Here is an 18,146-nt window from a genome sequence, read left to right on the forward strand (position 1 = left end):
CATAAATGTTAAGGAGCGTAATAGTGGTCCTTCCCTCAGGAAGCGTGATTTTGAGAAAGCGACCTTCAGGATCTCGAATAACTGCGGAGGGAGTTTTCCCTATATATGGTTTACATAAAATAGCGACACAAGCAGTCTTTGTGGAGGAAGAGGCCCAATATTAGTGAGGGTATGTAGCACATCGCATGCGCTTCTGATCTGATTTAAGGAGATGAGTTTCCTGCATCAGAATGACTGCACTCTGCTGCAGGATATAGCGCAACATCTGATTACGCTTGGTGAGCGACTTCAGCCCCTTCACATTGAAAGTCAGGAGTTTCAGTGTGTGTGTGGGGGGGGGGGGCTGGGTGTGAGGCCACCTGCGTGTGTGAAGTATCTATCATCGCCGCGACGGGTTGTCCTAAAGATATTGTGTCTGGTGGGGACCCATACCTGAGTGATAGATGCAGACCAAGGGAGGTAAAGCTAGGGGAGGAGATGTGGAAAGCATAAGTAGTGTACAGTTAGTTGTATGGCCAGAAAGGCCAGCAGGGTGAGCCCAAGTGGGGTCAGTCCAACTGGTCTGTGGACTTTTCTGAGAGAGTTCACTTGAGGAATCACCCTCTGAGTTATGGCTTTGTGGTCCATAATTCCTTTACAAACTGGCATGCTCATCAACCTGGACCATGGGTGGAGTGTTCAAGAGGGAGGAGATGCTATGCTGTACCTCCCGGCCATCTCCTCACCCAATGTACCAATGCTGTATCCCCATCCTCAGGAGGTCTCACAATCTGGACTCTGTGTGATCTACGGGGATGGCACCGTTGACCTCTCTGGGAGCGGCAGATCATGCTCCTGTTTCAGCTTTATGAGATTCAAGATTATATCCACTTTGGCCTTTTCCGAATGTGAATCTTGAGGTTGACGGTTTCTGAAGGAAGCCGGGGAGGCAGAGTACAAGTAGCCGAGCAGATTGCATCAGCCCCCGCACAGTTACGGATTGTTAGAGGCCGTTGTAAACATGATGGCTGCAGCACTCTCGCGGAGATTAGCCCCCCTGGTCCAGGGAGGCTTCATGAGTGCTCTGGGGCATCGATTACGCTCCTGCGAGACTGTTGTTGCGGTCAGGGGCCAGTGGGAAGCGCAGGACATAGATCGAGGATAGGGTGCTTTGTATAGGAGATATGGCCGAGTCGGAGCGCAGCTCTAGCGATGTGTGTCCAACTTCATGCCCGGTGTGGCCACGCCCCAAATGTATAGCTATTGTGACATTAATGCTGTATGCTCAATTAAACAGTACTGAGATACTCCATGGGTAAATGTACATTCTTTAGAATTTGTGTACCCTTATGAAATCACTATATGAGGCAATCGCTCAGGAAACAGTTTTCAAGGATTAGAAGTAGCTCTCACTATCGGAAAGGCTGGATCCCTGCTTCGGATTAATTTATTGTTAAAAGATTGTTTTTCGCTCCCAGGACACATATTCTAGACACCCATCCATACTTCCAGGAGCTTCGAATAATGAACCTATATAAATTACATTAATAAGTGCACAACTGAAGCAAAATCACACGTATCAAAATACTTTAGAACAACCTAATGCTCAGCATTTTAATTGCCATCTGATCAGCTGCATTCCATAATCTGCTACTCAATGGCCTATTCTCTTTTCTCTTAACAACTCCTTCATCACATCTTTCCACCAATAAACTCACTTAACATCCTCTCTAGCAATCACATCCACTGTCATTCGCTACCCCCAGGTGTTTCATACCACTCTCTCGCTTTCATCTAAACACATTCACTCTCTTGTCTTGTATCTACTCTTACACATTAAAGTTTGCAATGTTCTCTTACTTCCCAAAACATTGTCATTCTAACTACTTTTGATCTCTGGGGTACTGAGCTTCAAAAGCAAAATTATGAAAACAAGGCAGCAGCGGGTTATATTCTCAGATGGCTGAGGAACCCAAAACACTAGGGCCAACCACTGGCTCGACCATTTCCCATTTGGAACTGTAGTTTATAACTAGGTTCCAACTAGAACTTCAAAGTGTATAACACCAGAACAGTAAGTTTTTCAACCCCTTTAGGATGAGAGAATGAGAGGCCACAGACAATGGGACACTATGCCAAGACAAGAGGTGACGAGGTGACGAGGCAATTCCTTGAGGGTTGATGAGGTCACAGCAAGAAAGACCTGAGCTTGTTGGCAGTCCTTAGGAGAGACGGCTAAAAGACTGCCACCAGCAGGGTCTCAGTTCATGCTAAAACAGTCTCGGTTTACTCATATACAGAGTTTCCACAAAGTCCAGACAAAGTGCAGTTTCTCTAGCCCTGATGGTGAACAATTATCCCAGTAGGAACAAGTGAAGAGCCAGAGCCCCAAACAGTGTATTTCCTGCAGCTGAAAAACCACACTCCGACTGACCACACAGTCTCATGAACAGACAGTGACCATGGAAAACCTCCACTTCCAGATCCGGACCAACCACAACACCACCCTATGTGGCACCCTCATCTACAGGGGGGGCCAAGAACTCCATTCACTGATGCCATTGTAGACCTCATCGCACCCCAGGCTGTCCATTCTACCAACTACATCCTACTCGGAGACCTCAAGTTCCACCTGGACAACCCCAGTGATCAGACCACCCCCCCTCCTGGGGAACCTCGCCAACATCAGACTCAAGCAGCTGGTCACCGCACCAACCCACATAGCCGGACACGCGCTCGACCCCGTCTTCTCCACCAACAGGAACTTCAACTACAGCCACACAACAGGACTCTCTGTAAAGTACCAAGCAAAGTAGACAATTAATCCAGGTAAAATGTAAGTCCAGTTTAATAAGATGAGCACAGTACTGCAACTGCAGGAGATCAAACTAGAATGCCACAGAAAACAATTCCATATGATGTAATGACAACTGTATAGAAGGTGCCATAGTTAAAAGTACACAGAACAATTAAAAGGAAAATAGGTCATTAAAAGGGAAATATATATAAAGATTAGTAACGGTACCATAGTACATTTAGAAACACGTCTCACATTCCAATCTTGTCCATCTTGAGTAACCACACTATTGCAATAAACTTTGACAATTTTCACAGGTCTACTGAACTTAGCACCACCTTTGAGGAGAATACCACGTTTGCATATTCTTACAAAATCTCCAACTACAAATTTAGGTATTTTAACTTTCATGCGAAGATCATGAAGATATTCACTTCTCTGTTGTTTTTCTTAAACTCTATGGGCTATATCCTTTTTATCCAATTCTAAAGTTTGAACTTTAACAACCTTCTTAAACCACCAAGGACATAATTTGGATACGGGATCCTTTCCCTAAAGTAAATGGAAAGGTGAAACTTCAGTTGTTGAATGAGGAGTTATGCGGTACAACCATAACTTTTCTTTCAAGTTATCTTTCCATTCCATACCAAAGTTACGTGCCCTAAGAATATCCTGCTTGAGAACCCTATTGAACCTTTCTACTTGACCATTCCCTTGAGGTTCATAAAGAGCTGTGGCAATACGACGATTATTATAAAATTCTGTCATTTCAAGAGATTTCAATTGTACACCAATATCTGATATAAGCACTTCAGGGCTACCTTTTCTGGCAAAAACTTATTTTAAGAACGAGACAACACTACTGGTAGTAACACGCAAAACCAACTTTACTTCAGGCCACTTAGAGTGGTAATCCACCATTACTATTGCAAATCTACAATCCTGAGGTAAAAAATTAAAAGGACCTGCAAAGTCTAAACCAACATTTGCCATGGATAATCAGGCCACTTGACAGGATTGAGAGGAGCAGGATCACACCCGAGTGTTTTCTTACTGCATACACATTCAGGACATTCCCTGACCATTCTATCAACATATCTGTCTAAGCCAGGCTACCAAAATACCGACCTGATAAGTCTTTTCATAGAAGACATTCCCAAAGGACTTTCATGACTTAAAGACAAAATGGAATCACGTAGAGATAAAGGTGGAATACATTTTCCTTGTCTGAAAATAAACCCTCCTTCTATTATCAACTCATTAGAGATTTTCCAATAAGGAAATAACTCATCCGAAATCGCCTTCTTAGAAGACCAACCTATTCTGGTATAATTTACAACTTCCTGCAAAAGATTATCTTCATCCATGGCCTTTTTCCACAATTCTTCAGAAATAGAACTAAATCTTTCAGATGAAACTTCAGAAATACTTGCAACAACGTCTTCATCATCAGTAGAATCATTCACATTACAAGGAAGTCGTGATAAACAGTCAGCAGTAACATTCACTTTTCCTGGAACATATTCAACAGAAAAAGTATATTCTTGTAGTCGCGACATTGACCAAGCTATTATGGCAGTGGCATTGAGACCACCGCCGGGAGATAAAATAGGAATCAAAGGTTTATGATCAGTTTTTAATAAGACAAACTGTGCACCCCAAATGTAGTTCCTGAAATGTTCCACACCCCACACGCATGCTCGTAATTGTCTTTCAATCACTGCATAACGTCTTTCTGTAGCATTCAATTTGCGAGAGGCAAAAGCCACTTTCACTCATCCTTACCAGCACACTGTGACAAAACACAACTAAGTCCATACAGGCTGGCATCAACGGTAAGTACACAAGTTTTTCCAACACAAAATGGCTTGAGAGAAGGAGCAGCAATCATTTCCGCCTTAATGTTTTCAAAAGCGTCCTGTTGTTCCTCACTCCAAACAAATTCAGTATTTTTCCTTCTAGTTCTCTTAAAGGTTCTATTTTAGAAGTAAATGTTTTTATAAATTTACTATAATATGCGCAGAGTCCTGAAAAAGAAAGAAGTTTTTCTTTAGAGTCAGGAGAAGGCGCTCTGAGAATAGCATCAACAAGTGATTTATTTGGAACAACCCCTTCTTTGGAGAACGTGTGTCCTAGATATTCAACAGATTCTTGGAACAATTTGCATTTGCTTCTCTTCAGAGTAAGTCCATGATCCTTGAGAACACTACATACTTTTTTAAGATGTTGCAAATGGGTTGCTTCATCTGGTGAATAGATTAAAATGTTGTTGTGAAAACATTTTACACACGATTCCATTTGTTTAAAAAGATGGCACATAGATCTCTGAAACACAGATGCTGTGAATGCTAAGCCGAAAGGCATCCTCTTGAATTGAAAAAGTCCCTGTGGTGTAATAAAAGCAGTCATGTGGCGAGACTCTTTGGCTAACTCAATCCCTAAGGTCCTAAGTGGAAAACACTGTGGCACCCCCTAACATGCTCACTACCTCGTTAATATTGGGCAGGGGGTGGCAATCAATCAAAATATTAGCATTAAGTGCACGAAGATCTATGCACAACCTCAAAGTTTTATCTGATTTCCTGCCAAAACAATCGGAGAAACCCACTCCGAAGATTCTTCTTCCTCAATAACCCCCTCATCTAACATTCCTTGCAAAAGCTTCCCAAGTTCATCCCTCACGTTGATGGGCACATTCCTAAGTTTTTATTTTACAGGAGATGCTCTTTTTTAAGCTTAATCTCATGAGCGAAACCTTTGAGCTTCCCTAAGGAATCTGAAAAAACTTCAGGAAATTAATTTCAAATGACATCCAAACCATCACCTTACCCAGTAACCCTCATGCTATCACCTTCTCCAATGACCATGACAGGTTATTTGTTACGGGGATTGAGAATAATCCCTAATCTCCATTGATCTCACCAACCTAAAACATTAACACCTTTCCTTGCCACATATACGTTTATAAATGCTGTCCTCCCTCTGAATTCAACATCTGAAGCGACATATCCCTCAAGATCAACCGTAGATCCATCAAACCTCTGAGCTGTGATGTCAGGAGGGCAAAAATCTTTCAAAGAAATGAGTTTACCAAACATTTTATTGACATAAACTTCAGTGATAATGGTCCATGGTGATCCTGAATCAGCCATTAGTTCCAAAATTTCATTTAAGAACTTAACTTCACACTTAGGTGAACTTAAACTCTCCTCGAGAGAACACACATCAATAAAAGAAACAACTAAACCTCTTTTACTAACCTGATCAGAATGGTTCATACCTCTCACACAAGAAACATCATTGGTTCGAGAACCAACATTTTTATTAATGTTGATAGTTCTTCTAGGTTCAACTTTGCAGGCTTTAGCAAAATGCCCTCCCCTTCCACATTTGATACATTCTTTCCCTATGGCAGGACACAATTTGAACGATGCTACATGGTTGGTACTTCCACATCTAAAACACACAATAGTTTTGACATCTCTATTACCCTGGTGAGAAGTCTTAGTGAAAGATCTTATTTTAACAACACAAACCTCATCAATGCATTTGGTCCTACTATCACTGTTAGCATTTACATCTTCAATGGTTTTCATCCATCTCTTGGATTGTTCAAAAGCTTTTGCAGTAGCAATTGTGTCATGTAGATTAGGGTTTCCTAAAATCCATAACTGTTCTTGGGGTTTCTTACTTCTTACAATTACAATAATTTGGTCTCTAATCATCTCATCTGCTAGATTACCACCCTCATCGCCAATGTAAAGTTCCAAGCAAAGTAGACAATAAATCCAGGTAAAATGTAAATTCAGTTTAATAAGATGAGCACAGTACTGCAACTGCAGGAGATCAAACTAGAATGCCACAGAAAACAATTCCATTTGATGTAATGACAACTGTATAGAAGGTGCCATTGTTTAAAGTACACAGAACAATTAAAAGGGAAATAGGTAATTAAAAGGGAAATATATATAAAGATTACATGAATTGTAACACACTCCTGTACCGACCATCATTGTTTACATCACGCCTTCATCAAGCCCACTGTACACAATCATTGCCCTCCCCCCGTCACAGCTGGATGAAGGCCACTGAAGAACTACCCGTCAACTCACTCAGCCCCACCACTCTCCCAACCCTTACAGATGTTAATACTGCAGTGCACAACCTCCACCGATGGATCTCTAACTGCGCCGACACCCTGGCACCCCTCAAGTAAAGCAGTGAGAAGAGATTGGGTTTGAGTAAAGGACAGGAAGAAATGGCGCTCTAGCATGTGCGATTGTAGGTTAGGTTCGTATTTACACAGTAATCGCGGTGCAAACAGGTCAGGGGAACAAACCCAGACAAAACAGCCCCTGTATACGCAAGGGAACAAGTCCCATACCCCAACAATATGAATATAGGTCCTGTGCAGGACTGTTATAGTTCAGTCTTGATCAGTACATGTGAAAATAAAACAAGCAAAGTTTTATTTTCACATCTAATGATCAAGACTGAACTATAAATCACCCTTCCAATGAACTGTACCTAACTGTTTGGTTCTGACATAAGAACCTACCACTCTGAAACGTGTGCACAGGACCATCTTCACCCCTCAAGAAAAGACCGGGCAAACAACACTCCAAGAAGGCCAACTGGTTCACTCCCGCCCTCCACTAGTCCAGCTCCATCTGAAGAAGTCTCGAGTAGAGATGGAACCACAACATCAATCAACTCTGCAACATAGTCACTCTTGCACCATGGCACAAGGGTGCCTGCTTTGGAGCATGGCGGCAATTGTGTGCCAATGTAGGGGAAAAAGACAGGGCGGCTTATTCATGACCGGTACGTCATTTTCTTGACGTACTTGCAGCGTGATTCTTGCACCACGTTGTGCCGTATTTGCAAAGTGACGCATCTAGGCATATGGGTGACCTTGTGATGCCCTGTGCCACATTATACCAACATATAGTTATGATGTATACAGGGTGGGCGTTCCCACGCAACAAAGCCTCAACGGAGTGGTGCGGTGAAATCCATCAGATTTCACTGCAATTATTGTAGGACACCACTGCGTCAGTACCTCATGGCTGCCTCTTGGCAGGCGTAAGGGTGACGCAGTGCCACAGGGATAGGCTGGCCTTTCTGATGTTGCTGCATTGCTGATGTTGCGTCATGCTTGTGACACAACTGCAGCAATGCATGACTTTAGTGCTGACAGATACATCAGGTTTCCAGACGTATCTGTCATTAATTCCGACATGGAGCACCATACAGTGAATACAGGGCATCCATGGTGTCACAAGAAGGACGTAGTGAAAAGTGCTGCGATGCTGTTTTGTCGCAGTGATGCAAGACTTTTCATGAATGAGGAGGCCCAGGAATGCGCCCTTTCTTATTGATGGTGCGCATTCCTGCCCCCTGTAGTTTTGTTGCAGGGCAGAGCAGCAACATTCCTTGCAGCGTTGCCCCACACAAGGAATTCCTTGTAAATATCGTAAAGAGGGGTTAGCAGCAGTTTTTACATGGGAACGCCTGCCTTGCATCACATTCTCGTTTAGCCCTGCTAACAGAAGTGGTGATCCTAAAATTCACGGTTACACTGGAAAACGGCCACTAACTGCGGTTAGCGGCAACTTGTAAATACTGCGATAAAAAATATTATGCTACTGCGGCGTTAACTCCTTGTACATATGCCCCTTAGTGTTCTTCCCTTCCTGGAACTTTGTGTATTTCACAGCCATGTCTTGTTAGAACCACCTATGTTTTATCTCTCTCTCCCTGGGAGTGTGAGTGGTGGTGGCTGGGGAAGGTTGCAGTTGGAGAGGGGTACAGCAACTTGCACGTTGTGACCGCACTATAAGTTACACGTTTTATGCGAGTTAATATGAAGAAGAATTGTGATCAACATAAAAATGCAGCGTAATGCATTAAGTTCACTTTTATTTTATTTTCTAGAAAGACTTCTTGTGCGATCCGCTCTTAGTGGGGTGCAGATTATCGCTCTTGGCGGTTTCCCGGTGGCTGGTTTCCCTGCCGGCATCCTGTATGCCTTGTTGACCTCAAACTGCCTCTCAAAGTTTAGGCTAGTGAGTTTAGGAATCATGTCTTCTAGCATTGCTGCGCAGGACTTGTCTTTGTCCTCCAGACCTTCTGGGACTCCCAGGATTCTGATGTTGCCTCTTCTGGCTCTGTCGTCTTGCTCCGCTAGCTGCTTTTGTAGTGATTTGGTTATCCTTGTGTGTTCTTCCGTGATCTTGATATTTTTGCTTGTTACCTCTTCAACTTCACTTATTCTGCCGTTTCTAGTCTGGTGTTTGTGCTGTGCTGGTCAGCACGGATTGCTGTTAGTTCCAGCTGCATATTGTCTATTGTCTTTTTAGTCTCTCTTGCAACATCCTTGACTTCATTGACTCTTTTCAGTACAATTTCTAGTGTCGCTGTCTCTGTCTTTAGTTTAGCCGGGGACTCCAGATTGTCTTTCCTTAGTTTCTTCAGGTCGTTTGCGTTTTTCATGTCTGCCATCTTCTGCGGCTGTGGTTTTCTCGGGCTGCGTGATTCCCCTGCCTTCCTGGCGGTAGCTAGCAGCCTCGTTTTTGTCAGTTCTGCGGCTTGCACTGCGCAGTTGTAGCGGAAGCGACTTGGTATTTTGATACACCGGGTCTTTGTTTTTGCCCTGGCTCCCTCCAGCGTTTGCTTTGTCTCGTTCGCCTGGTGTGCCGGGTTAGTTGCCAATTCTCCCACCAGCTCTCCTTTTTGGCGCGTTGTTGTTAATTGTTGTGCCGCACACGGTGCACACAATGCCTTGCCTTCCTTTATTTATAGGTTTCGTTGTTTTGATGTGCCTGGACTTGCTTTTGTGCTTGCCCCTCCAGCTCTTGTCTTGCCTTGCGCCTTGCCCTCTATTGGTTGTTGTTTTCGGCTATTAGCCTTTGCTCTGACTCTCCTGGCGCCTCTTGCTGTTTCTTGATTGGGGCCTTTAGTGTTGCCGCCCTTAGCCTGAGTTGGTTGGGAGCGTCTGATCGTGCTTCCTTGTGTAGGCCTTACCTATTGCCTATTTATCCCCTTGTTGCGTGATGTGCTGATGTGAGCTGCAGCATTTGGGCATTGGGAGAGCCTCCGTAGGTTGGTAGGCGTTGCCTCATGTGTTTATGCCTTTCTCTAGGGCTCCGGCGCTGTTCCTTATGAGCTCCGGCTCCAGCTCTGGCGCTGGCTGCGGGGGGGGCGCTCGCGTGGTCTCCGTGTGTTTACCGCAGTTAGCGCACTAATCCGCTGCCTCGGGGTTCGCGCAGGCTCCTCCCCCCCCTCGTGTGGAGGGTTGCAGTTTGTGCAGTTTGTTGCAGTTTGCGCGTTTTTTCAGCAGTCTCTTGGGGCTCTTGGGCTCCTCCTCCCTTCTCCGCCCTCATGCAGCGCTTGCCTTCTGTGCGCTTCAACGCTTCCTCCGGGGTCTCGCTGCCTCCTCAGCCCTCTCGTGTAGGCGCTCGCGCGCTGCAGTGTTGTCTCGGGGGAGGGGCCGTCTTCCTTCTTCCGCTTGACCTCGCAGCCCGTTTCCGCTTCCTCTTTCTGTGCTTGGGGCTTCCGCTCCTCCGCTTCCGTCCCTGCACTCGTTACCGCCCCCGGTACTTCCGGTCTCACCGGGCTTACCGGGCTGCCGCCACACAATGCTGGGACGTACTCGTTAGGTGCGTCTGGTTACGTTCTCTTTTCGATCGTTGTCTTCTCTTTTCCGCCCCCCGTTCTTCCCCCGTCGCCACGCTCTTTAACTTCTTCTCTCCTCTCCCCTTTCTTCCTCGCTCTCTGCGAACTTAAGCACAGGTTGCAAGCGCGACTCCTGGCTTGCCGCTTCGTTGATAGTGACCCCTCCGCTTGGCTGGTTCTATCTCTGACCAGTCGCCATCTTGCCTTCCTCTCGCCTTGTAGTCTCCTTCGGAGCTGGGCTTAGTTGTTGAAGCCTGTTTGGAGTCTCTGGCTTCTACTATCTTGCAGCCCTCATCTTCATAGTTCGTTGGTTCCTTTTTCCAGGTTTATACCTCGAGTTTTGGTTGGTTTAATCGCCTTTGTTCCCTCAGGTTTTGCGGAGCTACGGACCTAGACGACCATCTTCTTTGTCGTCCAAACCGACGCGATCTTCGCCTTCGCCAGGAAGAATCAGAACCTCACATGGGCAAGCAGCAAGATTGTACTCACACAGGACTACTCGAAAACTACAGTAGAGGCAAGGAAAGGCTTCCTAGCCATGAGAGAAGCTCTGCGAAAAAGGAACCTAAACTACTCCTTCACTGGCCCGACTCACTTTAAAGTCACGGACAACTTTAGATCAATTGTTTTCGAGGACCCAGAGGAATTGAGAAGATACATAAGAGGACCGCCGACGGAGGAGATGGAGGCGAGAGACCAAAGCCAGGGCCAGAGCGCCCCGAAAAGAAGTGCGTCACCAAGCAATGAGGGTAAAACAGACTGAGGAAACCTCACAGCTCTTGCAGGAGAACTATGCAGAGCAAGCCCGGAGAGAGGCACACAACCATAGAACGTGGCCTAACCATCCCTGGCTAATGAAGTTAAACATCACCAACTACCTCAGTATGTTAACAACCAATGCCTACCTCAATATGTTACACTGACTTTTAAGGGACAAAGAGACTTAAAGGCTGGAAGCTAAAGGCCAAAGAACAGACGAGCAGACGAACACTGATCTAGGAGGCACGGAAGGAAATAAGAAACCAGCAAGCTACCTCAGGGAAGATGCGGAGCAAAGGAACTTTGTTGTCGCACACCCACTATGCAAGTAAGGGGGGTGGGGGGAGGGCAGGGAGGAGGGCATGGAGGGGGGAGGGGGGTGCGAGGATAACACACATGGGCTGATACTACTCTTTTCTCTTTTTCTATCTTATCACATCTATCACCTATCCCTAGAGAGCGCACAGAGAAAGACTAAACACGATACCATGGTAGGCACACGATCAGAAGCTAACCAGACAAACGGCCAATCCAGGCAAAACGAAAGATGACACACAACTCAGACCACAACCTCACGACCGACATCAAGATAGTGTCTATGAACGTGAAGGGGCTCAACCACCCAGTAAAGAGAAGGAAGGTCCTGGACCACCTGGCCAAGCTTAAGAGCGACATCTATGTCCTGCAGGAGACAAGACTAGAGGAGGGAGACATAGACCGACTGAAGGCCAGATGGATAGGTCAAGTAATAGGGTCACCTGCAAAGAACAAGAAAAATGGGGTGATAACAATACTAAGCAAAAAGTCGAAACTTACACTAGCTAAGTCAAAAGGGGACACAGAGGGGAGATTACTAGTCACCAGCCTGCTCAGAGGAGAGGAATCCATACATGTGGCAAACATCTATGGCCCCAACACGGAGGATAAGACATTCTGGGAGCAGACTAGCAAGGAACTGGAGACACTGCCATTAGGAGAGCTGCTAATAGTGGCCGGAGACATGAACCAGGTCCTAGACCCAGCCATAGACAGGCACCCACAGAGACGCAGCCAGGGCACACAGAAGGGCAACACACTGCGGAACCTATGTACAAAACTAAGGCTCGGAGACCCATGGAGACTGCAAAACCCAGACCAGAGAGAGTACACCTTTTACTCAACCCCACACAACTCCTACAGTAGAATTGACTACATCCTCATATCAGACACGCACACGCATCTCATAGACCATACGGAAATAGGCCCAAGAGCCATCTCAGACCACTCACACATCTGCCTAACACTGACAGGGAAACACAACGAACGGCCAACGAGGAGATGGAGATTTGATGATGGCCTACTGGGAAACACAAACAGCAGCACTGAAATAGAACTAGCCATAAAGGATTACCTCTCAAACAATGACAAAACAGACATAGATAAGGAGACCCTATGGGACGCGCTCAGAGCCACGGTGAGAGGAACGATAATGAGCATCAAAGGTAGACAGAACAGGGAAAGAGGCAGGAAGATAACAGACCTGGAGAAAGAAATCAAGACACTAGAATCAGGACACATAGCTAACTTAGAGGACAGGAACACCCTCACGACCCTAACAAAGAAAAAATACGAACTGAACAAGATCCTGAGTGAGAGGGCAGGGACCTGGGTCAACAAATACAAAGCAATAAACCTATGCTCAGCCAATAGGGCAGGGAAGGCTCTGGCGTCATACCTCAAAGGTAAGCAGAGACAACACACTATAGCAGCGGTAAAAGACAGGGCAAACAAATCACATACGACGAATAAAGGGATACTTGACACCTTCAAAGACTTCTATGCGCAGCTAAACAAGGAGGACGAAACACTAAGTGCAGATGGAGGGAAGGACCTGCTAGATCGCATCACGACACCAGAGCTGACGGTAACGCAAAGAGAGAGGCTAGACACTGAAATAACAAGCGAGGAGATAGAAGCGGCAGCCAAAAGCTTAAAGGATAACAAGGCCCCAGGCCCAGACGGCTTCACAGCCAAGTTCTACAAACACTTTATCGCCACATTAGGGCCAACAATGACATCGGTATTCACAAGCTGTGTACTCAAGGGGCGGATGACTCAGTCGATGGCAGAGGCCAACATCATAGTAATCCCTAAAGAAGGCAAGGACACACAACACCCCAAAAATTACAGGCCAATCTCACTCATAAATGTAGATTGTAAGATATACGCGAAGATACTAGCAACCAGACTCAACGCATACCTACCGTCCCTCATACATTGCGCGCAAGTGGGGTATCTGAAGAACAGGATGTCACACGATAACACAAGGCTACTCTGCCACATAATCAACCACGCAGCAAAAGGCAGCAACGCGGCGGTCATGATCGCCCTAGACGCCGAAAAGGCTTTCGACAGGGTATCATGGCGGTACCTAGACGAATGCATGAAAAAATTCGGCTTAGGCCACAACTTTAGGAAGACGGTAATGGCCCTATATAATGAACCCAAAGCGCGCGTAGTAGTGAACGGAGGCACGTCAGAACGCTTAAACCTCGAACGAGGAACAAGGCAGGGATGCCCGCTCTCACCAGCCCTCTTCCTACTGGCCATAGAGCCCCTTCTGAGCATGATACGAGCGAACCCAGACATAAAAGGTATACCTATAGAGGGAGAGACCTTCAAATTAGCAGCATATGCTGACGACGTCCTCATCGTAACAGAGGACCCAGAAAGATCCATCGCGACCATAATGGATACTATAGATCAATACGCCCAGGCATCAGGATACAAATTGAACAGGGAAAAATCGGAGTGCAAACCACTAAATATCCACACAAACAAGACGATGCTGGGGTCCTCTGGACTGACCTGGCAACGGAAAGCCATCAAATACTTAGGCCTGCTCTTCGAGAGGGACCTGCACACCACATTGAACCAGAACGAACAAGCCATACTAAACAAAATAAAGGAGAAACTAGAGGGGTGGTCTCCAAAATTTACTACATGGTGGGGGAGGATAGAAACTATCAAAATGATGGTCACCCCAATGGTCAACTACCTGCTCAGCATGCTACCACTAACTAATACAACAGACTTCCTCAAAAAACTAGACAAGCTAATCAACACATTCCTCTGGAGAGGGAAGAAACCCAGAATCAGCCTTCAAAAGCTCAGACTGCCCAAGACACTAGGAGGCCTTAACCTAACTAACTTTCAGCTCTTCCAAACAGCGTGCATAGCAAAACAGGGCCTGGACTGGCTAACGCCAAAGAAGGACTACACCTGGCTCTCTCTGGAAAAGAGGATTCTAGGAGGGATGGAACCTATGGCCCTACTCACAGCAACAAAACACCCCGCAATAGAACAAAACCCAGTACTAAGGAACACAAGGCGAGCCCTGCTAAGAATAGATAAGCTACTAGACACCAGCATCAGGCAGACGCAACTAGAATCCCTCTGGCACAACCCTAAAATAAAATACAGGAACAACACACTAGACATGCCCACTTGGTACAGACACGGCATAACCACAGTAAGCCAGCTGCAGCATAAGGGGACCCAAGCTACCTTCGACACACTCAAGGAACAACACAAGTTGGAAAGTGCAGAGCTTTATAACTTCCTGAAGATAAGAGTAGCAATTACCAAGGCAAACTTAACTGATCACACACCCTCAATACTGCAATATGCCACGAGCCTAAACATAACAGGACACCAAGTAGCACACATGTACAAAGCCCTGAGCCCCACTACCTCTAAACTCAATAACAGAACGACCGCTCATTGGGGAACAGTGGCAGGGAGGGAACTAACTGACAAGGAGAACGCCGACCTCTGGGCATCCACATCAAGAAGGAAGGTGACAACAACACTACCACTTCCGCTCGCCTACAACATCGAGGCACCGACGGATAGAGCGGGGCCTCATACTCCCGAGCGGTTGCCGGGTGAGGTGAGGCCGTCACCCACACAACGCTGGGAAGAAGATTTATTACTTCCCCTTCAGTGGACATTTAAGTATTCAAACTCTTTGATATACATGTGACTTTTTTGAGTACATGCTGTTGTGTGAAAAAAAATTTCACCATGTTGTTCCATGTGTAGTTGCAGTAGTCAAACTTGCTATTATAGGTCCTGAAGAAAGCCGGGCTAGATGCCCTTTAAGGCTGAAACATGTCGACCACACTGCCTAGCGCCATAAGGTAGCTTAACTACCCAGCGTGTTTTTAACTTTTGACACCCAGATTTTGAATAAATTTTTAGAGTCTGGTTAGCCAATTTTAAATTATTGAGCACTGCACTTTTTTAGTTTACATCACTTTAGGATGCACTTAACGATCCCAGAAATTACTTAGATATTTATTTCTGTACCGGCACTATTTGGTCGGTTTTGGGATGGCATGATTGTCTAATTCCCACATGACGCAATCTCCACCACATGGGTGGTCTGATGGGAATTTTTTCAGCCCCCTGCCACCTATAGTTTATATGTCTGGTACCACGTGTTTCACTTTTTCACCAGCAGCAGCACACTGTCACCTTTGTAGGCACACACTTCTTCCAGACTTGATCTGCTCTTTTGTGTGTTTTATTGACAACAACACTAGACCAGACAAAATTCTGGCTGCTGCACAAGGCCTACTGGACCCCAGCCAGACTAGCGGCCATGGGTATTAGGGAGAACGACTCCTGCTGGAACTGCAACAATCAGAAAGGGGACCTAGCACACCTCCTTTTCCACTGCACCAAGGTCAGGAAATTTTGGGAATCGGTCAACATACTGGTAAACGATGTCACAGGGACCGCCCTAGCACTTGACTTCCACCATCTAGCACTGGGATACACTGACCCCTCCATAAGATCCGAAACGGACAGAGACCTGATTGACCTCCTGCTCACAGCCGCGGTCAAGACGGTTTTAACAAACTGGAAAGACACAGCGAAAGCCACCTTCAAAGCCTGGTTTAACTGGGTCATTTTCCTGCGGGGGGCCGACAACATGACATCCAACAATCTACCGAGCGCAGGGAAGAAAAGCGAAATGTGGCTCTCGTTGGACAACTACCTGTCCTCACACAAGCCACCCTGAACGCCAGACAGACAACAGGGAAACAAGCCCCAAACAAGATAAGACACCACTGAATAGACCACTATGATCGCCTACTCTGCCAACTAGCCGGGCCTCTCTAATCTATGCTCTCTACTCTTCTTCTCTATACCTCTCTCTCCACGCCACCGGGGGAACAAAAGACAATTGGACAATTCAGCAAGGAGGAAGGGGGTTTGCCAAGAGGAACTGAAGAACTGAAGAAGCAGTGAGAACAAAGTGGACAAATGGCGGCAAATCACTAACGGCCCCCCCCCGGGGCCCCTCTTCCCTCTTCCTTGTCTCAGTTATCTCCCATGTATATCCTGTATATCCTCTGTACCATGTAAATATAATTTTCAATAAAATTTTACTGAAATAAAAAAAGAAAGACTTCTTGTGCAAGCTTGATTTAAACTGCGATGTGTTTTTATGAAACAAAATGAACTGATTTAACTATTCAAACAATATTTTAAAGCACTGTTGTTTGGGTATTTAACGGTGAAAAGAAGAAATATCCATCCAGTTCCAGAACTGCACACTATGTAATCAGAAACCTGAGCTCAGTCCCAGCTACTCCCTTAACCAAATTGTATCATCCTAGACAAGTTACTTCACTGTGCTTCTTTTTCCTGATAATCACATTTTAGAGCACCGCATCAAATAATTACGCTCTGCATGGCGCTATGCAGAAAAGTCTCTTGTTTAAGTAAAACCATTATACACGATACCGTTTTTTTTAACTTTGTAGAGTCATCCCTATATTATTACATGACGTTTGTGGCACTCATATATCCCAAATACGTTAAGAGCTCGGCTCGTGCAATGGTCTTAGAGCTAAACCTAATACCTTGCTTGCCCACCCCTAAATCCATGCTGAGTAGTTCATTCTGTCCAAGATTTTACTATGCATTGTGGGGCTTGTAGATCTGCTTTATCTCCTCATAAAATCAACATCACAAATCCCATGATTCAAAGACAAAAAAAATCTACGCAGGTTTCGCGCAAAGACCTGGAAAACGTCAGAGCTCTGGGTCCCCTACACTAAGTGCCTCTTATGTATCCTCTAAATTATGGTATTTACAGTTTTGCCTCGCCTTCACTCCTTCGATAAATTCCCGAGTACAAGTACCACAAAACAAAATAAAGGTCTGGATTTGTTATTTTCACCATCTTGGTCACGATGTGATGATACCCATTACCTGTTTTGTCTGTCCTCCGCTCTGCTTTAAACCTTCGTTCTTTCCAGTGGAAGGAAAGTCAGAAAAGTTGAAGACCGCTGGCAGAAAGTTTAAACGGACAGCGGGTACGAATTTTTACCAGCATTGCACCTTCTCTTCGTGTACGGATATTCAACAGGTATCTGTTCTATACAAACGTGTTTGGGTAAATACACGAAGCGCTGGGAAGTAAATACATTAATCTTTTTACAGCAACCAAGCGATGGCTGTTAGTCTGCACGACATTCGTGAAGATCGTATTCGGGGAATGGACTAAAGAGAAGAAGAATGTTGGGCGTTACAGAGTAAGGTAACTCTGAGGATCCACAACAATTGTATATAAAACGTGCAGTAGTGCAAACAGGAAGTGAATTTCGGCCATGTTGTGGTTGGCATCCAACACCCGGAAGGAAACTATGCGTTCTCAATCGGTGTTTTGAACGGGGGACTCTGTAATATGGAACACAAGTACCAGAGTTTTGCAAGAATACGTTGATTTTTTTTATTTTTCTTAAAAGCGTCTACAGATCTTTCAAGTTTTCCATGACTTCGCGCGAGTTTGTCACCCATGTCAGAATTTTTCTTTGTAATCTTCTTTACAGTTGTCACATTTCACAGGGAAAATGCCGGCTATTTTGTCACATTTTAA

The 18,146-nt window shown here is 45.4% G+C and overlaps 1 protein-coding gene across 2 annotated transcripts in view; it reads right to left on the reverse strand.

Moving 5' to 3' along the window:
- LOC144829464 (protein EOLA1-like) overlaps positions 1-17,890 on the reverse strand; it is a 36,473-nt gene extending 18,583 nt beyond the window's left edge. For both annotated transcript variants that reach the window (XM_078688637.1, XM_078688636.1), the window contains exon 1: positions 17,480-17,890. The gene's annotated coding sequence lies outside the window, so the exon portion shown is untranslated. The remainder of the gene's footprint in view (positions 1-17,479) is intronic.
- Positions 17,891-18,146: the final 256 nt, after the last annotated feature.

This window comes from Lissotriton helveticus, chromosome 4_1 (assembly GCF_964261635.1).
Source record: "Lissotriton helveticus chromosome 4_1, aLisHel1.1, whole genome shotgun sequence".
In the NCBI taxonomy this organism is placed as follows: domain Eukaryota; kingdom Metazoa; phylum Chordata; class Amphibia; order Caudata; family Salamandridae; genus Lissotriton; species Lissotriton helveticus.